Source organism: Hemicordylus capensis, chromosome 1, assembly GCF_027244095.1.
Source record: "Hemicordylus capensis ecotype Gifberg chromosome 1, rHemCap1.1.pri, whole genome shotgun sequence".
Lineage (NCBI taxonomy): Eukaryota > Metazoa > Chordata > Lepidosauria > Squamata > Cordylidae > Hemicordylus > Hemicordylus capensis.
Window position 1 is genome coordinate 276,184,020 of NC_069657.1, and position 25,511 is coordinate 276,209,530.

At 45.5% G+C, this 25,511-nt stretch overlaps 1 long non-coding RNA gene across 2 annotated transcripts in view; it reads left to right on the top strand.

Annotated features, from left to right (window-relative positions):
* The first annotated feature begins 1,621 nt into the window (after window positions 1–1,621).
* LOC128340376 (uncharacterized) overlaps window positions 1,622–25,511 on the top strand; it is a 47,075-nt gene continuing 23,185 nt past the window's right edge. The window contains exons 1-3 of one of the 2 annotated variants that reach the window (XR_008313656.1): window positions 1,622–1,870; window positions 6,726–6,809; window positions 15,916–16,086. This is a non-coding gene — a long non-coding RNA (uncharacterized LOC128340376). The remainder of the gene's footprint in view (window positions 1,871–6,725; window positions 6,810–15,915; window positions 16,087–25,511) is intronic. The other variant, XR_008313657.1, reaches the window with a different exon arrangement.

Here is a 25,511-nt window from a genome sequence, read left to right on the forward strand (position 1 = left end):
TGTGGCATGCTGTGGCATATCATTAAGTCTGGAGGTGCCTATTTGTATGCAGTGCAATGTGCTGTGCATGTCAAGTGTTGCGGTACCTCTCTGTGTGTAGTTAAGATGCCAGGCATGAGAGCGCTGTGAGTCACCCATGTATATGTGGTGTGTTCTGGTGCCCACTGAAATGTGGGAGTGTGGGGTGGCTCCCATCTGCATGTGTCTGCAGTGGTTTGGATGTGGCATGCTGCAGCTCCCATCTGCATGCACAATCATGTGGCTGTGCCCGTTTGCATATGGCACGTTCCAGCACACAGCTGCAAGTGGTGATACCCAATTTATTTACTGTATTTACCCGAATAAAAGGCAGCTCTGAATTCAAGACAATGAGGCGGGTCTCACGATCTGTGAGACCCGCTTTTTTAGAAACTGCGGGGAGAGCATGCTAAGCCCGCTCTCCCCGCAGATGAGCGGGCAGGGAGCCCTGGGCGGCAGGGGGTGGGGGAGCAGGGCCGCGCAGCTTCCGCAAGCCCCAGTATGCCCTGCGTGAGTGCGCAGGGCATACTGGGGAGACCCCGGCTGGGGGTCTACTCATGAGTAGGTGTGGCGCGAAGGCATGCCACAGCTACTCACGATTGTAAAAAGCAGGTTTGCAGAGCGCTCGCTCTGCAAACCTGATTTTTACCAGGGGTTCCAGAGCGGGTTACCTGCTCTAGAACCACCGGGCTCGCAGCCCGTTCTGACGATTTACAAAAATTGGGCTAGGCTCTCCTAGCCCGATTTTTGTTAATCGTGAGAATAGCCCCAATGTCTTACAAGATAGAGGTTAAATACAGGTTATACCTGTATTTATACCTGTAGGTTATACCTGTATTTACCCCAAAGAAAGAGGACTCTGAATTCAAAGCAGCCCCCCAGAAAGAACTGGGGGGAAATCTCACCTTGGATTTGGGTAAATATGGCATTTGTTTTATTAGATGATGATGACTTTATTATTTTATTTTATTAGATTTTTATACTGCCTCGCCCAGATGACTCCAGGCAGTTCACAAACATCCTATTTTTATATCCTGCTTTTTTATTTCTGCTCTTCAACCCAAGTTCCCCAAGTGGGTTACAATATCAATTAACAAACAAACAAACCACCAATTAATAACATAAAAAATTCAACCCGCAGAACTAATGTAGGCTGGCTGGCTGGCTGGAGGTGGAATGGCTACAAATGGGAGGAGGCAGTTGGCCTTGGTCAGCTTGATGGAAAAGGCCTGGCTCTCTGACCTCTTCCTCTGCTACTATACTATTTGCATTAAAGAATAAATTTCAGTGGCATCTTGTGGTGCCCATTTGTGTGTCCACTTGTAGCTTGTTGGAGGAGCTGTTTGCTTGTGGCGCATGGTGGTGTGGGAGAGAGAGAACAATGTGTGCTCATGCTCCTAAACATGTGGTGAGCAGGGCCAGTCAGTGTATTCTCCAAACTGGCCCCATTCTGACATAACTCAAAACACACATCCCTGCCACATGCCTACTTGTCTGAATTAGGCCATAAGTGATGGCCTCCTCTGTGAGACTTCAGAGAAGAGGGGGAAGTGGCTGCCAGGCTTCCTCCTTTGACTGATGGACAGCCACAGCAGCCAATCAGGATGGAGAGCGGGGGAAGTTCCTTCCTTCAACTCCGGTCCCAGAGAGGGCTACCTCCATTACTGAATTTGGATGTAACGGAGGCAGCCACAAACCGGAGGCTCTCTTCAAATCAAGCATTCAAATTGGAATGTGGTGAATGAACCCTTGGATTGAGTTAGGGTTCAAACTGCGGTTTTCAACGTTTGGACATTCAGGTTTGGAGACCTCTGGCTGCTCTGCCTCCCATTCCCTGTTATGCCTGAATCCGGTGAGAGTAGACTCAAGTGTATAGCTTAGATGTTATTGTTGGTTGCACAGCAGTACTTCTGGTGCATAGATGACTAAGGACATATCTACACTACAAGTGTATATTGATAGTTTCTCTTTCTTCTTGAATAACCGCTCTAGAACCACTGGGCTCGCAGCCCGTTCTGACGATTTACAAAAATCGGGCTAGGCTCTCCTAGCCTGACTTTTGTTAATCGTGAGAATAGCCCCAATGCCTTACAAGATAGAGGTATTGTATCTCCCTATAGTTTTTTCCTAAATTGGAGATGCCTTATCCCTGCTGGTACTATATCAGGCAGCAGTGATATAGGAAGATGCTGAAAGGCATCATCTCATACTGCACGGGAGGAGGCAATGGTAAACCCCTCCTGTATTCTACCAAAAGAAAACCACAGGGCTCTGTGGGCGCCAGGAGTTGAAATCGACTTGATGGCACACTTTACTTTACTTTAAGAACTACAGTTCTAGGGTTTCCTGTGGAGAGAGAATGATTATTAAACCAGTTTAAGTCTGTAAGTTTCCCTTGTCATACCTTTATTCAAACTGATAACTAGGGAAAAGATATATATCTTAAGAACTGTTTTTGTTTTTCTTGGCAGTCAGAGACTTTAAAGAAATTAATATGCTCAATATGCTTAAATAAATCTCACTGAAAATATATAGATGAGCCAACATGAGGACCAATCCAACCACGAATTAAAGTGAAGAGGCTGCCTCAGTCAGCAGATTTGGGGCAACATTAAAGGGCAGAAAATTGTAAGCCCTTTAATCTATTATAAGGTAGTTGGAGAGAAGAGGCATTTGGGTTTTCTACCATAGGCTTTAAAACACCTTGGACCAGCCATGCCCAGAATGAAGAAGAGTGGGAAATCTAAATCACATATACCAAAAGGCAAACTGCCTTTGGCCAATGAGGGGAAACAGCTATTCCTTAAAACATGTAAAGATGTGTAAGTAAAAGTGGTTTCACTGTAACAGACAGACTGCAGAGAGCAAATTCTCCATTTGTGAAAGACTAAGCCACTCATTTCACTCTTCTGCTCAGACAGTCTGATATCATCAGGTTAGGCAGGAAGTAGAAAACACTGTCTACTGTCTTTAAGAACAACAAGCTAAGAAAATGTTTTATGACCTAGATTAGCAAAACCTCACCTGAATTTTAACCGGAGGTGTCATGCAGAACCCTCTTTATGTCAACTAAATTGACTGCTTATGGATCCTGGCCAGAGAGGCTTGACGGAAGCAATGGTAGGAATGCTGGAGAGGTCAGCTGTGTGAATACTGCACTGACTTTTCCTGAAAAAGCGAGACATAATTCGAGAGCTATGTTAACCATCAAACATTTGTTAAGGGTGGGTAGGAAATGATCAAGAGAGACCTGCTATTTTTTTTTTTTATCATCCTTTCTTGCCTTTGCCTGACATCAAGGAACTATCTCAAAAAACTTAGGAGGGGGCTTAAACAAGAGTGGCTCTCTCAATCAGCATCTTGGTGATTTTTGAAATTTGCTGTTTTGTTTGATAGGATAAAACAGTTAAAACTACACCTGATGTTTGAAACCCATCACATTTACAACCCAGTCCTCTCTCCTTCTTGGTGTTGCATCAGAAGGAGAGATTAGTTTGTGCTGGAAACCCTTGTGTAGGGCTGCCAACCCTCCAAAACTAGCCTGGAGTCTGGCATCCATCCCCAGGGGACAACAATTGAAAACAATCATGGAGGATTTAATGCCTTGATTTTGTGAAAAATTGTGTGTGTGTGTGTGTGTGTGTGTGTGTGTGTGTGTGTGTGTGTAATTCCCGGATTAGCTTCAGTCAGAATTGGCAGCCCTAAACTCAAGAGGAATGGGAGCTCTTCCTCGTTTGCCTTTCAATAACACCCAATTCCTGGGCGGCAATAATGCGCTGATGGAAACCAGACTTGGCCTGGCTCCAAGGCAGATGCAGCCAGGGGTGGGGACTAATTGCAGAGCAAGAAAATGAAGGTCAAAGGGGCCAGAGGCAGCAGACAGGGTTAAGACAGGCTGGGGTCAAGTGCTGGATCAAAAAGATAAGGCTCAGAAGGGTCAGAGGTAGAAGATGGGTCAAGATGGGCAGGCCGTCAGGTGTCCTATTGCTCCATTGAATGTCATTGCTCAGACTACGGTATGGCCTGGAACAACTGTTGTATGGCAGGCCAATGAGTCCCCTATTGGTTCTCAGGACACTTGACAGAAGAGCTGCAGTCCCAACTCTGGACATTCCACCAGTGATGCTGCAGCACAGCAGGGAGTCAGGCTGCAGCATGTCGGGTCTCACATGTCAGACCTAGTATGCCCTCTGTCAGGCATTATAGGAATGAGTTTCACAGCAACAGAAGGAACCCATGACAGCTGGAACTCTTGACTAAACTTCCTCCTGTTGTTGCAGAACTCTGTTGAGGTTCTGACATGCCTGTTGGACCTTTCCCTCTCCACCTCCCTTACTTGGGACTGCATGGGAGTCAGGATAGGGCAAGTGCGATGCCCTCTTCACTCCCAGAGCAGAAGAGCTAGCCATTACATTGCTTGCCTTTCAGGGTGCCTTGTGATTTAAAGGGAGGGAGGTGTTTTATAGCAGCTTCCCTCACAAAGATAAAGCAATCTTGTGTTTGTTCAACTAAGCTATTTGCCGAAACAACTCCATTTTTCTCCTTCTCCTTTATCCCCACCCCCATCCCACACTCTCTGCAGAATCCCCACTGGGACAAACTTCTAATTAACAATTTTTGAAAGGTTACAGGATAGAATACAACAAAAGGTGTTGTCCCCCCCACTTAAAAGCCCAAGCTGCACCAAAAAGCAAGCAGCTTGTTGGGCTGGCTCTTGTGCTCCAGTTGCAAAGAAGACATTGTGCCTGCCTTTTCCTGCTTTCCTCATAGTCCCAAGTAGGGGAGGTGGATGAAGAGAGGGTAAGAGAGTCGGGATGTGCACAAAGAGGTTTGGCGCTCCCTTTCTGGAGCACCAAACCTGTTCGAACACTGGCGTTTGAGCCGGCTCGACAGGTGGCGGCGGGGGTGGGCTGGGGGTGGGGTGCCTTTAAAAAACAGGTAAGGAGCTCCTTACCAGCTCGCCCCTTCCCCGCTGCTTTCTCCCCGCGGGCGCTCATTTTAGAAACAGCCTCATGGGGCTGCTGCATTCCTTCCTACAGCCCCAATCAGCATTGGCACACACATGGCTGGGGCGCACACACACCAGCCATTTGTATAGTCAGCATTGTGTTGCTGGCCATGTGTGTGCCAGCACTGATTGGGGTTGCAGGAAGGAACTCTGCAGCCCTGCGTGGCTGTTTCTAAAATGAGCGCCGGCAGGGGGGAAGTGGTGGGGGAGGGGCAAGCAGGTAAGGAACTCCTTACCTGTTTTTTTTTAGAGGCACCCCTCCCCTCCCCGCAAGGGAGTGAATGAACAATGCGTGCACATCCTTACAAGAGAGGGCAGGTGGTCATAAGAACAGCCCTGCTGGATTAGGCCCAAGGCCTATCTAGTCCAGCATCCAGTTTCTCACAGTGGCGCACCAGATGCCTCTGAGAAGCCCACCGGCAAGAGGTGAGGGCATGCCCTCTTTCTTGCTGTTGCTCTCCTGCAACTGGTATTTAGAGGCCTCTTGCCTCTGAGGCTGGAGGTGGCCTATAGCCATCAGACTAGTAGTCATTGATCGACCTGTCCTCCATGGATTGGCCTAAGCCTCTTTTAAAGCCATCTAAGCTAGTGACCATCATCACATCCTGCTACAGAGAATTCCATGGATTAATTATGTGCTGTGTGGAAAAGTACTTCCTTTTGTTGGTCCTAAATTTCCTGGCCATCAGTTTCATGGCATGACCACTGGTCCTAGTGTTGTGAGAGTGGGAGAACAGTTTCTGTCTGTCCATTCTCTCTGTTCCATACATAATTTTATACACCTCTATCATGTCTCCCTGTAGTTGCCTCTTTTCCAAAGTAAAAGACCCAGATGCTGTAGCCTTGCCTCATGAGGAAGGACCTCCAGGCCCCTGATCATCTTGTTTGCCTTCTTCTGTACCCTTTCCAGTCAAAATGTCCTTCTTAAGATACGGTGACAAGAACTGTACACAGTACTCCAAATGTGGCTGCACCATAGATTTGTAGAAGGACATTATAATATTAGCATTTTTATTTTCAATCCTTTTCCTAATGATCCTTAGCATGGTCCGACAGAATGTTGGAAATGTCAAAGTTCTGTACTGATCTTACCTAATCTGATTGTGTGTGTGTGTGTGTGTGTGTGTGTGTGTGTGTGTGTGTGTGTGTGTGGTGGGGGTCCTCCCAACTATTTTGCTGTGGGGTCGGATCATATCAGTTCCTACATCTTTCAGCATGCACAGGCCTAATAGAGAGCCAGCTGATAACTCCCTCTGCCTTGGAGCTGCTATAATGACATAAGGAGTAAAATACCTGTGCCCTGCTGCTAGAGGCCATGGGAGTGGGGCATTTGGCACCCTCTCTCAGGCACACTGAGCAGGGGCAGAATAAAGTTGGCATGGGACAAAAAGTGAAGGTGGGCCCCTCTCCCACCCCTCTTTATTCTTCAGAGAAGAATGAGCAGGAAAGCAAAGCCAGCTAGTCCCCTTCCCCCTGGGACCCAGGGACAATATTTCTCCTATCTACCCCCACCCGCCCGTACTTGTTCAGTTGTAGTTACACCCTTGACAATGGGGTCTTGAGCCACCCCTGTAAATGGTCCTTCAGTTTGGGTTAATTTTTGCATCTCATATACTTATGAGTTGTCTGGTTCTGTTTTATCGTTGTTTCTGATTTTGCTATTTTTAAAAAAACATTTTAATGATGCTTTATTACCTAGGTGCGCCCCTGCCCTGAGACCATTTCTGTGTGCCCATGGTCTTCATAGGACGATAGCAGAGTAACTTTCTGAAGGCTGGCCCAGGTAGGAGGAAGGGACCCCAAAGAGAGCAATTTGCTGAGGGCCCTTCTGAAATCTGGAGTTGGCCCTGATATCAAGCTGCTTACACTGATGTCCTCACTGTTCTGCAATGATTCCCCACCCCTTGTAGGCCCCTTGCTTCAACATTTCTGGCTTTAGGCCTGAAATCCTTCTCTCCCATTCCCTCCTACTACTGTGCTCGGCAAGCCATAGCTGTGCCTGTGCATCTCTTCACTTCCAGGCATTTTACCTGAAGCAGGAGTTAGCCTGCATTTTTCACTCAATGCCCTAGTAGCCCACTCCTCCTTGGGCCCTGCATGCTCTCAGGAGAAGCAGGAGCTAGGCCAGCCATAGGGTCCAAGGATGAGTTAAAGTCCTGGGGTGACACACAGTGAGATCAGGGAGGGGAAGGGTTCTGCTTGGCTCCTGTGGGGAATCTCTCTGTGACCTCCTCTCTGCATGAAAACATATGTCACAGGAGCAGGATTGCAACTTATTACACACCCACACACCTCACACCATTCAAACATTTCAGATGCAATCAGATTTCATGAGCAATGCAGCCCTAATGAATGGTCTTTTATTGCTGCATGCTGCATAGCAGCTTTTAAACCAACACGGTTGGCTGGGGTGATGAATAAATGCAATGAAGAGAAGATCACAGCCTATGAATTATTAAAACAGGAAGGGGTAATAGAAAAATGAAATGATCTGAGAAATGGTGGCCATTAAGATGAGTATAAACATACCTCGGTGTTAAATGTACATTTTGTTGTTGTGGATGCACAGTTTGGCTGTGTTTGGTAATATGCCATTTAAAACACGCTGATGCAAAATCTCAGGTAACAGATGGAGATTAAAGAAACACCAGGCAGATGGTGTGTGAGAACATGAAGAAATGTAACCCTCTCTAAGGCTCCTCTTCAGCCAAAGGGGGGGGGGATCGTTTTGTGACACTTAAGCAAGTTGTAAGGCAAAAACAAAATACAAAATGGCATGTGAACACTGTCAAACCCTGTTTCCTCATTTCATCTTCCACTTTTGTTCTCTGGTCCTCATACCTGAATAGAATGGGATATGATGTATGTCTCAAGCCATGACAATGTCTGGCCGTTGTGACAATATCATGCTGGCCTTGCCAGCAAATGGTAAACTCACAGAGCAGGCACCATGTAGCTTACATGCCCTGTAGTGCTGCTCCTGTCATATGTGTGTGTGCCTCCCATTAGGCTCCAGTGGCATGAGGGTAGCACAAGCAGCCAAGGCTTCAGCAGCGTGTCCTTGCCCCTGGAAGCGATATACATATCAGGTGGTATAGAAATATGATAAATAAATAAAATAAATAAATTTCCCTCTCCCACAACAGCCCCCTATAGCCTATGCGACACAGTACTGAAAGTGTCCTGATGGTTCTCTTTCCTGCCAGATTTATTCTCAGAACAACTCTGTGAGGCAGAGTAGGCTGAAAGACAGTGACTGTATCAAAGTCATTTTCATGACTAAGTGAGACTAGGTCTCACTAGACCTAGTGCAACTCTCTAACCACTCTGCCACACTGGCTGTTTAAATAAGTACTTGTTGCCTGAATTTTCTATCACAGATGGACATTTCCCAACATGGAAAATGCATTCATCCCAGGGGCATAACTATAATAGGGCAAGGGGAGACAATTGTCTGGGGGCCCACTGCCTTGGGGGGCCCCCCAGAGGCAAATCACATGACTGACTTCCCCAGCTGCGCACCCGTCCGGGCTTCCTTCAGTTGTATTCATCCTCCGAAATTGATGTGGGTGTTAAGACCTGGAGCTACAAGGACAGCATGTCTTTCTCTAGTACCAATAAATGACGTGTGTGTGTGTGTGTGTGTGTGTGTGTGTGTGTGTGTATATATATATATATATATAAAAATTTTACTATGCTTTTTGTTACCACTATTCAGCCTCATTTAAGATTTCTTTACTTCATGAGCTGAGCCTCAGTGAGGGGGGGGCATTTTAAAATCTTGTCTCTGGGCCCACTCCAACCTTCCTATGCCTCTGATTCACCCATAGGACATAAGTTGTCACATGGCAATGATGTCACATTGATCCTAAGAACACTGTTGAAGTTACAGGTGAACCCCGTTATCCGTGGGAGTTCCATTCTCCACTACAACCACGGATAATGGAACTGCGAGCCAATGGGAATGGGGTGTTAGATTCCCAGAGGTTGCAAAAAAGTGGGGGGAGGGGAATGACAGAAAAGGGTGGAAATAAAGTGCTGTCCCGTGCTTCGTGGGTTTGCTGCTGTGCTGCAATGCCCCCCAGAAGTCCAAGTTCTGCCATTTTTCTGTGATCTTTCTAGGATTTTTTTTAAAAATGAGCCACAAAATGGCTCCTCTTAAAATGACCTCGGAGGTCATTTGCAGCCACCATGAAAGCATGGCAACATTGAAATTAACTCTCCCCTGCCCCCTGCATGCGTATGCCGAGGTCAGTGTCAATTACCTGACTGTGGTTATGCACAACCACGGATTTCGGCCCCATGAATGGTGAAGTTTGCCTGTATCTGGATTATAGAGCCCAGTCGTACTGTAGCATTGCTGAAACTGCAGTACTAGGGTTTACAGTAACTGCAGTACACTGATCAGGTCCATTGTTATGAATTTGATCAGTGCCAACGGAAGACCACCAGGAGCCCCATATAAGCTATTCTGAATTTCTCAAGGAATAGTGTGTTGTATTCTATCTAATAATCTTTTGTGTTTTGTCATAGAGTAATTTGGCCCAGTTGGGATCCTGTGTAGAGTGTTTGTGGGGGCGGGGGGCTTGGAATCAGAAAGAAAAGGGAGGGAAAGGAGAAGGAGAAACTGAAGTTGTTCTTAATAAAATCCTAGTTACATCTACCTAAAATTACTTTGTGTTTATGAGGGGAGCAGTTATAAAGCATTTTGCAACAAGATTTTGAACCAACAATGCGTGTGAGTCTGCAAAGCTTGTGAATATTGCAGAAGTCTCTAAATACACATTTGTTTACCCAAGCTTTTTAACTAGACTTGTGGTTTTAAATTGTTTTAAGGTTTTAATTTTTATTTTAATTTGTTTACGTTGCTGTAAACTGCCCAGAGACAGAAGTTTGGGGTGGTACACAAATATAGCAGACAGACAAACAAGTAAATAAATATTCCTGCATCTTCATTTCTTTGCATTACTGGGCTTACATTCCTGGATTGCTGCATTCCACTAGAGCCAGTGTGGTGTAGTGGTTAGAGTGCTGGACTAGGACTGGGTAGACCCAAGTTCAAATCCCCATTCAGCCATGATACTAGCTGGGTGACTCTGAGCCAGTCACTTCTCTCTCAGCCTAACCTACTTCACAGGGTTGTTGTGAGGTGAAACCTAAGTATGTAGTTCACCGCTCTGGGCTCCTTGGAGGAAGAGCAGGATATAAAATTTAAATAAAAGACAAGAAAATTGCTGCTGCTAATTGTTTCTTCAGCTTCCTGACCTACACAATCCCTGGAAGTGCTTTTTCTTTGTCAGTTTTGGTCCCTGTGGTTCACTGGATGCCCATTGCAAGCATGGCTCAAATCCCACCACTACCTTTTATTTTGTCCACCGCAGGAGAACCTGCTCTTCCCGGGAAACAATGAAGTCCTATTTCTGCAGTTCTCTCCTCACTACACATATCCCTGATTCTACTCCAGCAAAGCAGGCCATATTGCTTCACTGCCTGGTCCCTACAGGCCCGTAGCCAGGGGGTATCTTGGTGGGGGGTACCCCCCAGCCTGGACCTACAAGCAGCGTTGTGTGTGCACCTTCCTCCTCCAAAGATCAGACTGCTGCTGCGAATTTGTGTGTGCCAGCAGCCTGCATGCAGCCCAATGAGAGGCTCTCCCACACTCGGGAGCCCTGCTGCTTCCCCACAGGCCAGACTAGGGATGTGCAAACAGGCTCGATGTTGAATGTGTTTGATGCCAAACCAGTTCACATTGATGGTTTGGGGTCAAACCAAACCACCCCTTGTTCAGTCCAACCCCAGACCAAACTCCCCCCCGCCCGGCCTCCCCCCCGCCCGTTCGGTGGGTTCACAAGGTTGTTGTTTTAATTTTTTTAATTAAAAAAACTTAGCTCCTCTGGGCGGGTTCTCTGAGGAGGAGGTGGGGGAGGGGCAGTCCACGGAGGTTCCCCCTCCCCCTGCCGGCCTCCCTTCGGTCCAAAACTGGCCCATTTGGCCATTCTTCATCCAATTTGGCCCTTTCCCCCAGGCGTGGCCATATTGGAGGCTGCCACACCTGCGCAATGGGCCTCTGCGTGGCCTGGGTCTTCCTGTGAGGCAACTTGCTCACCCTAGCCTGGCCTTGCTTTGGTCAGCAAAGTGAATCATTTATCTAGACTAGTCTCTGACTGAATCTTGAGACCCATCCATTCAAAGCACTGACAGGACCCAGATCTGCTTCGCCTCACCTAGGCTGCTACATCATATGCCTTCAAGCCAAGTCCTTTTGGTTCCCAAATAATCCAGTGTGTAAAATCTGTTCACCTGAGCCAAACTAAAATAAAGTAAGCATAACAGAGAAAGCATTTGGAGAGAGAGACTGAGCACTACTGTGTGGCAAAGAGGAATGTGTGTGCAGCACCCAGCTCTTCAGAGCTTCCTTTGCCGCTGCTGCTTTCCTGGGAGTAACGGTGCTTGTGTGTTTGGGCATGAATATTTTACACCTTGTCTGCTGCTAATTAAAAACAGTTTAAAAGAATGTTAATCGCCCAGGCTGTAGTCCTCCTCTGCAAGGTGCAGCCTCTGAATAACTGTTGCATGTTACACAAGATGCTGCCACCCAGTCCTAAGCAAAGTCTTAACTGGCTGATAAAATAAATTGCAGAACAGATTATGGGACGCTACTTCATGGTATACCCAGTTCATCCCTGCCTTCCTGCCCCTGCCCCCCGCCCCTTCTTTTTTGCTTGCTTCCTTGTGAGGCTAAGTGTATTAGTGAATATAGACTGGATCTAAAGACTGTTAAAATGAATTGCAGACTCTGGGACTCCACTGCATGCACAGTTCCTCCTCTGCCTCCCCATCCCTTTTCCTTTTGCTTGTTTGTGAGGCTTGTGAAGCTTGGGTATGGAAAACCTAGCTTTCGATTTCTGCTCATCGTAAAACTTATTGCTGGGTTCCTCAAACGCGGGTCCCCACTGAGTAAACTATAACATTTTAGCATACTTATGGGAAATGAATTATTGAATTAACTGCTTGCAAACTTGTTAGTAGCCAGCTTTCAGCTGCATACATGAAGGAATTGTTTGGCATCCTTCTGGTTTTGATGTCCAAGGCTGAATTTCATATGGTGTCTTTTGCAGCCTCCTGAAACTATCTCTTTCTGTGATTATTGCTTGCCTTCTGTTGCTAGGTGTGGAACTGGAATAACAAATTTTACTTGATGGGATATTGTGGAGAAAAGAGCAGACTTCAACTTCTTGCTTGAAAAGATACAGGGTATAGATAAGGTAGTTCTCATTGAACTGTCTTATGACACTTACGAGAATTCATTATTCTCATAACTGCTTGGTAAAATCCAGATAATTGGAAATGAAGCTCACACAACTGGAGCACCCAATCTCCTTGGTAATAATATAGGGTTGTGATTCCATGTTCATTCTTTTTTTCATAAAGTGTTAAGATTCCACCAGCCCAGGTACTTTTCCTAGCTTGTATTTTCATTCTCTTTCTGATATTGGCCTTAAGTTGGACTTAGGGGAGGCAGAGAAAAGGATGTTCCATTTATGTTCTTGTCCACATAATGACATGATGCTATTGCACTGGCCCTCTTTGATTTTGCCTATTGCTTTTGATTAAAGCTGAATGATATAGCCATAGGCATGAAAGGAAATGGGTGTTGTCTTTTATTTATATGTATTTAAATATTGGGAAATGGATGTCAGTAAACAGTAAATGGTCCGCCCCACCCCCCCCCCGCCGCCGCATTCATTAATGTAATTTTTGTCCTGACATGCAAGAGAGAGGTTGTGAGCCCTTTCTCATGATCCGTGAGAAAGGCTTGAAGGGGCAAAGGGAGGAAGCCTCAAAAAGCATACCTCGTTGCTGGATGGGCGGATCTCCTACCCAGATGATTGCTGACTTCTACTGGCAGCGGGGAGATTTGGGGGCCAGGAGGCCCCTTGAACTCCCATAATGCACCGCCATGGAGAGTCTGTCAGCACCAGACAGGAGGCTGCTGGCGTGTGGGTGCTGTGCGGAGCTGTGCGGCACCAACACATGATCAGTTAGCCTGGGCTAATGGTGAACCCTTAACCTGGGCTAACAGCTAAGGTTCCCTTGCAGTTTTGCCACCGTGCCACTACCAGGATCCATGCGGCTCCCCATGGTTCTCACGCGCAGGCAAAATCATTTTGCCTGCGTGTGAGAACAGCCTCTGTATGTACAGAATGTACAATGACATGGCTCATGCTCTGGAGAGGAGGTAGGCAGCCTTGGCTCTTTAGCTGTTGACATATAACCTGGCCCACCCCAACTTTTGTGATTCCCCCCCCCCCCCCAGACCTTTAGGCTGGCTACAGGCTTAGTCCTGAAGGCCAGATAACATATAATCATTTGCCCTTTCCTACCAACTTGGAAAGGGATGCCAACCCTTATAAAGCTGTGGTAATAGTTGTATAGAGTTCAGGGCCACTAGGTGGCACTGTGTGGGGAGAAAGGGAAGGTTTGGACAGGGAAGATTAAAGTTTGTTTCTGTTTCAGCTCAACTTGGTATCCAGGCTCTTTGTTATCACCACATGGTGTCAGCGTGGGGAATAACTGTTTGCAGGATGCTGCAAACTTCATTATGGAAACAGGGAGACACAGAATCAAGTCTACTAACCCTGTAGAACAACCAGCTACTGCTCCTGTTTCTGTATAGCACAACTCCAGCCACCTGAGAACAGAGGCCTACAAGTGAAAAGGTTTAGCCTACAAGGACTTTCAAGGGCGAGTGCATTCCAATTTCTGCTAATCTGAGCTGCAGTCATGGCCACCCCACCCTGCTTCCAAGTAACAACACCCCCCCCAATTTGATTTTAAACACCCTGAAACCTGGCCTCTTTGGATAAATAGATTACAGAGGTTTGCCCAAACTTCTGGCCTGGATAAACAGCTTAAAGAGCAACAACTGAATACCCCTTTGTATACTATGGACCCAGCTGCAGTGAACATAACCATTTCTAGGGGACTCACAGGTGACCAGAGAAAACAATTTAATGTAGTAAAAGGGGCATTGGACAAACACTTCTTACCCCGGTGTAATATTATTTTTGAACAGACCCGCTTTCATTCACGCAAGAAAGAGCCTGGGGAATTTGTATCTGATTTTATCACAGCTCTGTATGTCCTGATCCAACATTGTGAATATGGAGCAATGAATGAAGAACTCATCAGGGACAGGTTGGTGGTAGGGATTAGAGACAGCCACCTGTCAGAGACACGACAGAATGACCCAAATCTCACCCTAGAGACAGCCAAAGCTAAGGCCCTCCAGGCTTCCTACATAAGAGACAACAGACTCTCTTCCAAAATGATTTCAAACAGGAGACCATAGTTGAAACCATAGATGGTAGCAGAAAGTCATCCCAGATGCCACATATAAATAACAAACCCAGATCCCAGCTAAAAAATCTCCAGATGCCAGCAGAGATGAGGCTCAAAGGGTGTCTGAAAGTCAGGGATGCAAAAGACTGCCTATGGTGTGGCAAGTCTCCCCACAGGAGGAGAGAGTGTCTTGCTCATGATACAATATGCAGGAACTGTAGAAAAATAGGGCATTACGCTGCAGTATACCGCTCCAAAGCTATGCTTGGAACAGTATCACTGGAAGAGGACTTGAGCAACATGGAAATAGCTTTCCTAGGCCACTAAATAGAATTTAAAATTGCTTCTGGGGTAGATGTAACAGTGACCCCCCTCTCTATATATAGGAACTTACAAGCACCAATACTTCAAGAACCCTACAAGATATTGAAAGGGCCAAGACAATCTCAGCTAGATGTGAAGGGAAAAATTTACACTACCCTCAGACGTGGTCAAGACACTATATCTCAAGAGATATATGTAGTGGATGGCCTCCGCATGCCTCTGCTGGGCCGCCCAGCAATCAAGGCCCTAGGCCTGATGAAGAGGACAGAGAGGATTACAACTGATCCAGCTGCAGACATCAAGAGAAGATTCCCCAAACTGTTCCACGGCCTAGGCAAACTGGAGGGCAATTATAAAATTGAACTTCACAATGCAAAGCCCTTTGCCCTAGCAACACCATGCAGAGTTTCTCTGCCCTTATTGCCCAGAGTAAAGGATGAACTGGAGCGCATGCTAGAGTTGGGTGTCATTCAGGGGCATAACAAGGTTGTAGTGGACCCAAAGACAAGATTTTAAAATGCCCCCCGCCCACTGAAGCTCAGCTCATGAAGCAAAGAAATCTTAAATGAGGCTGAATAGTGAACAAAAAGCATAGTAATACATACACACACACACACACACACACACACACCTATGTGCCACAATAGAACATCATCCTAGATTTTTTTTTTTTAAGGTTTTGTAAATTGTGGACGATGCAAGTCATTTATTGGTACTAGGGAAAGACATGCTGTTCTGGGAGCTCCAGGTCTTAACACTCACATCAGTTCTGGAGGATGAATATAACTGAAGGAAGCCCGGGCAAGTGCGCGGCTGGGGGAGTCAGTCATGTGACTTGCTTCTGCCCCCCCCCCCAGGCAGTGGGCCCCCAAATAACTGTCTCCCCTTGCCCTATTATAGTTACACCCCTGGTGTCATTTCAATAGTAGACATCCCGACTGACTGGTGTGCAGGCATGGTGGTGGTACCAAAACCAAATGGGAAGTACAGATCTGTGTTGATCTTACTAGACTCAATGAAAGCATCTGCCATGAACAGCATGTCTTCCCTTGGGTGGAACACACCTTAGGACAACTTGGCGATGCAAAATTTTTCCTACAAACTGGATGCCCAGTCAGGATTTTGGAAGATCCCATTGGCTCCCGAATCTGCTTTATTAACTAAATCTATCACAGCATTCTGATGCCTTTGCTTTAATCAGTTGCCATTTGCCATTTCTTCAGCACCTGAGCACTTCCAGAAAGAGATGTCCCAACTCCTGGAAGGCCTTGAAGGGGTCCTGTGCCAGATGGATGATATCCTCATTTTTGGATCCACACAAGCACAACATGATCAATGACTCCATGCTGTCCTGAAATGGTTGGAGACCTCCAGCATCACTCTTAATGATAAATGTGAGTTTTCAAAAACATAAATCAAGTTCCTTGGCCAGATTGTTGATAGTACATGGGTCTGACCAGATCCAGGAAAAGTCAGTGCAATTGTCCAGATGTCAAAACCTCAAAACATTAGTGACATCTTCAGGTTTGGGGACATGGTTACTCACCTGGGGAAATTTCTCCCTCACTTGGCAAAGCAATCAAAACAACTGTGAGACCTCTTAAGCTCTCTACAAACATGGTATTGGGGTGAGGCACAAAGAACGGCTTTTGAAGAGATTAAAAATGCCCTCAGCATGCCCCTACCTTTGGTCCTCTACAATCCGAATAAAGCCATCAGGGTCTCAGCTCAGGGGTGTAACTATAATAGGGCAAGGGGAGACAGTTGTCTGAGCGCCCACTGCCTTGGGGAGCCCCCCAGAAGCAAGGCACATGACTGACTCCCCCAGCCACGCACCCGCCCAGGCTTCCTTCAGTTGTATTCAGCCTCCGACATTGATGTGAGTGTTAAGATCTGGAGCTACCAGAACAGCATGTCTTTCTCTAGTACCATTAAAGGACTTGCATTGTCCACAATTTATAAAACATTTAAAAAAATAGTTTAGGATGATGTTCTATTGTGGCAGATAGATAGATAGATAGATAGATAGATAGATAGATAGATAGATAGATAGATAGATAGATAGATAGATGCTTGTTGTTACCACAATTCAGCCTCTTAAGATTTCTTTACTTCATGAGCTGAGCTTCGGGGGGGAGGCATTTTAAAATCTTGTCTCTGGGCCTACTCCAACCATGCTACACTCCGTCTCAGCTGATGCCTCTTCCGATGGCTTAGGAGGAGTCCTCCTCCAGGAACAGTCTCCAGCTTGCTTGCAACCTATAACTCAAGATCAAGATCACTCACACCCATCGAATGGTGATATGCTCAAGCAGAAAAAGAGGCCCTGGCCATTACATGGGCTGGTAAGTGATTTCATGACTTCCTGTTAGGATTAATGTTTCACACAGAAACCATCTGCAAATCGCTTCTTACATTGTTGGGGTGCAAAATTCTGGACGAGCTACCACTGAGGGTCCAACACTTCCATATGCAACTCATGAGATTTCATTTTACAATCCCCCATGTACCTAGGAAAAAACTCACTGCAGCTGATACCCTCTCCAGGGTTCTACTTCTTGAAATGCCACCAGAGGACCATGCCCAAGAGCAACTTTTAATTGATGAATTTGTTGCCTCTGTCCTAAAATCTCTGCCTGTAACAGATAGACGTCTGCATGAACTGAAACGCAAGCAAGAGGCAGATGAAACTTTATGCCATGTTATCTTATGATCCATGTTATTTATTTATTATTCCTCTGTGTAAACTGCTCTGAGCCATTTTTGGAAGGGTGGTATAGAAATCAATCAATCAAACAAACAAATAAATAAATGTCATCATCCACTGCCAAGAAGGCTGGTCAGAAAAAGCTAAATCAAATGCTTCCTTACACCCATATTAGGCAGTCTCTGGAGACTTCACAGTAAAACAGAGCCTGTTACTGAAAGACTCCGGACTGGTAATTCCTGACTCCTTACAACAAGACATCCTGCACAAACTTCATGAGGGTCATCAAGTAATTGCAAAATGTAGAGCACGAGCCAAGATGTCTGTATGGTGGCCAGGGCTGAGTACGCAGCTCCAAAAGTGGGTTGAACACTGTGATGTCTGTACCAGCATACAAACCAATCCACTGGAACCACTTATGCCTCCTGTCCTCCCAAGTTGACCTTGGCAAAAGGTTGGAACTGACCTTTTTTAACCTTGATAACAGCTCTAATCTTGTATTGATAGACTGCTTTTCTAAACGTATTGAAGTTGCTCAGCTACCCAGCACTACTTCTCAAGCAGTCATCAGTAAAATGAAGCACATTTCCCCCCACCTTGGAATACCCAAGCAGGTTATTTCTGATAATGCACCTCAAGTTTCTTCAAACCTTTTCCAACAGTTTGTAACAGATTTATGGATTTCAGCATATCACCTCCAGCCCTCTGTTTCCTCAAAGAAGCTGAGTGAGCAGTCCAGTTAGCAAAACACTTATTGTCCAAGGCTCCTGACCCCTATCTTGCCTTGTTGGCCTATCAATCAGCACCCTTGGCTAATGGTTTCAGTCCTGAACACCTGCTCATGGGCTGGAAAATTTGTTCCACAGTCCCCAATTTTGTGTCTATTGGCTGTTTGTTTGTTTGTTATGTTATATTAAAAAGTTTGTAAGTCTGATCTCAAGAGAGGGATGGGAGAGGAATTTGATCTTAACTCCAGTTTTTACCTCACAGAGGAGGCTGATGGAAGTGATGGATAACCCTCAGTACCAGAAGAACAAACAATTTCTATGCCCGGGAACCCAAGACTAGGAGAAGTGTGCGTGACAGGAGACCTTCTAAAAGACTTCAAGACTTTGTCACTGAATTTTAAATCAATTAAGTTCTGGTTTTATAAAGGGGAAGGCTGTGTTCTATTCTGTCTAATAATCTTCTATATTTTGTCATTGAAAAGTTTGCCCCTGTGGGGATCCTATAGAGGGGGCAGGGGCTGGGGGTGTCAGAAAGAAAAGGTGGGGAAGGAGGAGGAGAAACTGGAGTTCTGAATAAAATCCTAGTTAAATCTACCTAAGATTACTTTGTATTTATGAAGGAAGCAGTTATAAAATGTGTGTGTGTTTCATTAATTATCAGTTCCTTGTCTCTTTCTATAGCTGTGGAAGCAAACGAGCTACACATCTTGCTTCTGTTTAATTTGTGGTGTTTTCGGTTTTGTGTGTATGTGTGTGTGCAGACTCTCTGGAGAGCTGTTGATACTTTGTCCATTTCTCTTGCTTTTTATTTCTAAAACCAAAGCAATCACCTTACAACAATGTAAGGCCCTATCCATCCCCAGCACAGTACCTCCAGTGACTGTTGCTGGTGTCTATCTTGTGTTTGTTTTTAGATTGTGAGCCCTTTGGGGACAGGGATCCATCTTATTTATGTATAATTTCTCTGTGTAAAACACCCTGAGCCATTTTTGGAAGGGTGGTTTAGAAATTGAATGAATGAATGAATGAATGAATGAATGAATAAATAAATGATGGCAATGGCTTAAGAATGGCAACTTGAAGAAAGAAACAGAGTGTTTAATACTGGCTGGACAAGAACAGACACTAAGAACACATGCAATAAGAGCAAGAGTAGAAAAATCAACAACAAACAGCAAGTGCCGCCTTTGTAAAGAAGCAGATTAAACAGTGAGCCGCCTAATCAGCTGCTGTAAAAAGATTGCACAGACTGACTACAAACAATTCATGACAAGGCAGCAGGGGTGATATACTGGAACATCTGCAAAAAATACAAGCTACCTGTAGCCAAAAATTGGTGGGACCATAAAATTGAAACAGTTGTAGAAAATGAAGATGCAAAAATATTATGGGACTTCCAACTACAAACAGACAAACATCTGCCACACAATACACCAGATATTACTGTAGTCGAGAAGAAAGAAAAACAAGTCAAAATAATCGACATAGCAATACCAGGTATTAGCAAAATAGAAGAAAAAGAAACAGAAAAATTAACAAAATACAAAGATCTACAAATGGAAATTGAAAGGCTGTGGCAGAAAAAGACCAAAATAATCCAAGTGGTAATTGGCACCCTAGGTGCAATTCCAAAACAACTTGAAGAGCACCTCAACACCATAGGGGCCACAGAAATCACCATCAGCCAATTACAAAAGCAACTTTACTGGTAACAGCCTATATTCTGTGACGATATCTATAATAATAACAGCAACAACACTGATAATAAAATTCAGCCATCCCAGGTCCTTGGGAAGGACTCGATGTCTGGATAAAACAAACCCGTCAATAACACCTGTCTGTGTAAACAATAATAATAATAATAAAAATATATATTTCTGACACATGGACTTCAGTCCTGTATTAATTTCCCTGATGATAAATAAACCATAAGCATATAGAGATTTCCAGTGTATGGGGAAGGAGGTCACTGATCAGTCTTATTTAAGAAACAGTGGTTTTATGTAGCTCCCTTACTTTTGTTCTGTTCCCCTGTCTGGCCAGGTGGTGGTGGTGTCTGCATTACATTCATCAACAAAGGACTTTTTTTTTTTAAGTGACAATTGATTTTCTGCTGATAAGACAGAGGGGGTTGCTGAACTGTATATATCAGGGCTTGTATTTAGTGCTGTCAAAGTGTATTTCCTGCCCAGCTATAGCTTTGAAACTACTTGTTTTGTTACGCAATCTACATACTTTGTGCACCTTGTACTGGGTGAATAGCTGCAAAGGCCTTACATTTATTTAGGGAGAAAGAAGAAGGGACAAAAATGGAGTGTAGTAGGGAAACGACAAGAAAATAATGGATTGTAGTGGGGTTGGAAGTGGTTTTAAACTGTAGTCCTTTCTTGGGCCCCTCTATGCTGTACCTTGTTACTACTATAAACAAAACAGGGCAATTGGGAAAACAGCAGAGGTTTGATCCAATCCAGAGTATCCCCACCAGGCTTTCCACAGAGTCTGGCATCCTCCCTTCCTCCATATGTGCATAGGAGCACATACACAGGCATCATGAGAGGCCTTTGCACAGAATGGAAACTCCATGCATGCCTCCCATAGCCCCATACACAGCCCTGCTGACATGCTAATTATCCATGCTCTGGAGTACCTGAACTGGATTGGGACTGAAGCAACCTTTACACGGAATGCTAATTATCCCACAGCTCTTTTGATTATTAATAATACATAAATAAATAAAAATAAATAATAACTGACTGGCAGTAGATGCGGAGAATTCCAGGTATTTCAGAAATAATGTTTGGAAAGAGTAAAATGTTGTCTATTTTCACGTTGTAAGCATTTTTCCCAACAGCAGGTTCAAAAGACATCTTCAAGGAAATTCTTAATCATGATATTCACATTGCATACACTTCTGCTACTTCTTACCCCCTAATTAACTTACCCTGTGGATTAACTTCCTTATGATGCCTTCTTGTGATACCTCATCACCAAAGCTATCACTCCTGTTTATCCTAGTGATGGATGGACTCTCACTGGCTCAGTTTGGAATTGTCTCAGTATTTGTGAACTTTCTTCTGAGCAACTGTAAAAGCTTAAGAGCAGCAGAGCTGCCAGATAGTGTAACTTTTACCAGTGTGGAAACCCTATTGACCTAGAGGCTATAGGGGAAATTCTGCATCCTCTGCACTGTACATAGATACATCTTTTACAATGCAGATCCTTTATATCTACCACAGAAATAACAGCACAAGCAGTGGCGGAGGAAGCCAGCCGGAGGCCTGTGTTCTTCCCACCACAGCACCCGCACCCATGCCCCCTGCATCTGACGTCAGATACTCCTGCATGCCCCATTTGACAGTAAATACCAGCCAGAGCTGCTTTCCCTTTAAAGGCAGGGAGAGCAGCTCCCGGCCATGCTGCAAAAGCCACAATGCCCAGTATTTGCTCTCAATTGGGGTTTGTGGCCCCGTTTGCAAACAAAGCCGCGCCCCCCGTGGCTGATGTCAGGTGAATGGGGTGTGGTTGGGGCACCAGGCATGGCCCCTGATTGATGGCGGCCTGAGTTCTTTGAACCTGTTCACTCAGAGGTGGCTCCGCCCCTAAGCACAAGCCAATAGGCAATTAACAAAATTTGGAGTTCTGGTTTTGGAAGCCCCGGACTTCCTTGAAGGTGTGGTTTCAAAATTATATGAGTTGATCATAAACCACACATTTAACCCACTACCCAGCCTTAAAGAGTCTTGGGAGAATGACTTCCAACCAGAAATCAAAGACCAGGAGTGGTTGAACATATGGAAATGCAAGCTGGTTACTTCCTCCTTGGCCTAAATTAAGGAGAACTTTCTTAAAGTTTTCCATCAATGGTACCTGACTCCAGTAAAATTAGCACACATCCATAAAGACTGTTCTCCGCTTTGCTGGATTGGTTGTGGGATGAAGGGAACCTATTTTTTAATCTTTGGTGGAGCTGCCCCAGAGTCTTACACTTTTGGACAGAGGTATTCACAGAGATGAGTAAAATCACAAATCAGAAAATAGGATTATGCCCCCAGCTGGTGTTAGTAAATATATGTGCTGGGGTCAATTCAGATATGTCATTTAAAAAAAAATAGTAGTGTTTATGCTAACTGCTGTCAGGTTAGCTATAGCCAAGCACTGGAAAAATCAAAACATGTTGATGGATATCTGGTACAAGAACTTATGGCATATTGCGATTTCAGAAAAGTTAACCAATATTATTCATTCCCATGCAAACCAGACCACAAATAACATTTTTTATGTAATCTGGTTAGATTTCATTCTTTACACCAATTGAAAGAATTATGGTTGTTTTCTTGCCCCAGACATCATTAGAGTGTGGATGAATTGATGAATCAGGGTTTGTTGTATGATGTTTTGCTGTTTGTGTTTGGATCAGTTTTGTTCTGCACTGTAAATTTTGTTCTAATAAAGTTTTTATTTTTATTTTTTATAAAAAGAGCAGCATTGCTAAAGAAACAGCTGCAGAAGAGCTATTGATCAGGGTTTATGATGATGAGGTTTATGAATCTGGCCAGGGATGGGGATTTCTCCCAGTGTATTCAGGATTTTTAAGGGCACTTAAATATAAATGGGCAACCATTAACTATTTGATGTAAATTTGGAAAGGGGAAAGAGCTGGGTACCACTGTCTAGATAACAACACTTGGGCCTGTCTTAAGTGTTGCCAGTTTTAGAATCTTTCAAAACAGAATTTTGGCATTGTAAAATGGCAGTCGCCTCATCAAGCCAATTCAGGTTCCTCACACTTCCTTTGGCACTCAGAAGTGTTTGGTGTGCTGAAAGTGACACTTGGCAGCAGAAGTGCCTCTCCTCTCAGTGCCGCAGGTGGGCCCTGGTGGCAGCACTCCTCTCAGTCTCCATGTGGCTGGAGCCACCATTTTAATTCTTTCACCATGCTTCTGGCTTAACATTGCTCCAGACATTGGGCAGGAATTAAAGGGCAGCTCCAGCATGCTGGCAAGAAAGAGGGGAAGGATTAAATAATTAAAGGACTTCTCCAAGGTTACAGGCTCAGGTCCTATCCCAGGCCTATCTGGAGATGCCAGGGAGGGAAACTGGAACATTCTGCATGCAAGCAGGCAGGTGTGCTTCCCAGAGCGGCCCTATCCCCTGAGGGGAATATCTGACAGTGCTCATGTAGGGGAAGAATGGCAGTTCAGTCCTCAAATAGCAAAGCAAAACCAAATAGCAAAGCAAAACCCCCAGGTGGCAGGGAGTCCACAGAGGTTCCGCCTCTCTTCCTTCCAAAACCAACCCATTCAGCCATTCTCTGGCCCATTCGGGCCTTTCCCATGGTGTGGTAGCCATTTTGGAGGCCGCCACACCTGTGCAAAGGGCCTCTGCATGGCCTTCTCTGCAGAACGCCCCCCCCCCAGCCTCCTTGGAGACACACACCCCGGAGGGGGTAAGTTTAAAAAAAAAAAAGTTTAAGTTTACGAACATCACTGGACCAGACTGGCAGGGGTTCAAGGGGGTGCTGGACTGATCTGGTTTGGGTCCGGTTCGAACTCGAACCGAACTGGACCAGCCAGTTCCATGCACACCCCTACAGAGCAGTCTAGACAGCCTTTTCTACCCTCTCACATAAAAAAGAAATTCAAAGCAATCCCAATTGCTTTCCTATAATTTAACCCCACACCCTTTGTGTGGTCAGGATACTAAACTCCTGTTTATTATTTGCCACAAGTTAGGCTTGGTTCAGGAATGAGGTGACCTCTTAACACACATTCTTCAGGTTGCTCTCACCATGTGAGCCAGAGTTCTTGACATGCTGAAGCAAGTATTACAATCTTTCTCTTGTTTTTCTTTCCCTTTCAAACTTGCTGGGTTTTTGCTGGGTGAGAAGGCCACATTTCCAGCTGTTGGAAGTTAAGGACTTTGTACTGTCTCTTGTCTCAGTGACATAGGAGGACAATCTAGTGAGTCAGAGGGCTAGAGGGTCAAGACATTGGTTATCCCTTCTTTACTGCTCTGACAATATCCCTTTGGAATGTAGATTGCTAATCTCAGGGACACTTCATCCTTCCTCTCTCCCTTCTCTTCCTGTTCCTTCTACCTTGCAACATGCAAGCTCCTCTCCCCTGCACCATGTGTGCAGAGATGCAGAATCCATCTGCATCCAGCTAGCTAGGTAGATTAGAGATCCTAACTCCTCACTTTCCTATCCAGAATGGAGTTCTCTAATAAATGCCATCTATATTGATTTGAAACTATGAACTGGCTCCAAGTTACTTTACTCTCAGCATACACGCATGCCTACTAAATTCCGCTGTGTTGTGCCTCTGTGCACTCTGTTATAATGAAAAGGGGATTCTCTTACCAGAGAGAATTCCCAACACCAGCTGCAGCTTTAAAGGAACAAGTGGAAATCAATTATTTCCTCATGACCAGTATCACAGGAAGACATCCTTACTCTGTCTGTTCATTGTGTGAGGGGGACGTTCATCTGAATCGCTCCTTTACGCACGCTCCAAAACCCTGTTTAAATAAGTATTGGGACATCAGGTGCCTTCAGTGTGACTCTGTCCTGATCATGTGTTGCAGCCAAAGTTTGTCTCAACCGGCCGTTAGTGGTTGTGAATTGCTAATGTTGATGGCAATAACTTGTCTTGAACAAGCAGTTATTTTGTGTTCAGCTGGTTTTACCTACTTATCTCAAACATCTTTCATAAATAAATGTTGAGGCTCTTCTCACGATTACTGAGAAGAGCCTCTTGGGGGTTAGCGGGGAGAGCGGGCTTAGCCTGCTCTCCCCGCAGACAAACAGCAGTCTGCTCTGGGTGGCTGCAGCGGCCACCCACATGACTGATGGCTCTGTCACGGAGCTGGTCAGGGCTGGGGAGTTCGAGGGCCATGTGGCCCCCAGAAGCTCCAGCATGCCCTGCGCAGGGCATGCTGGAGAGACCCCCAAGCTGGGAGGCTGCTTTTCAGCCTCCCAGCCAGGGGTCTCCTCGTGAGTTGCTGCGGTGCTGAGCCATGCCGCGGCAATGCACAAGTAAAAAAACCAGGGTTGCGGAGTGCTTGCTCTGCAAACCTGGTTTAAGGGCAGGGGCTCTTTAGCGGGTTACATGCTTAGGAACCACCAGGCTCACAGCTGAGCCTGGTGGTTCACACAATGGCCTCCGCTCGCCCGATTTCCTCCCATCGTGTGAAGAGCCTCAATAACTTCTTTAAGTTACCTCACTAAACCCTTTAAGCATCCTGGCACACTCACCAGACTGGGTCTCATGATCAATGAGACCCGGTTCCTAGCCGTGAGTGGGAAGAGCGGGCTAAGCCCGCTCTCCCCGCTCATGAGCGGGCAGGGAGCCCTGGGCAGCCGGATCGGCCACCCACACAATGG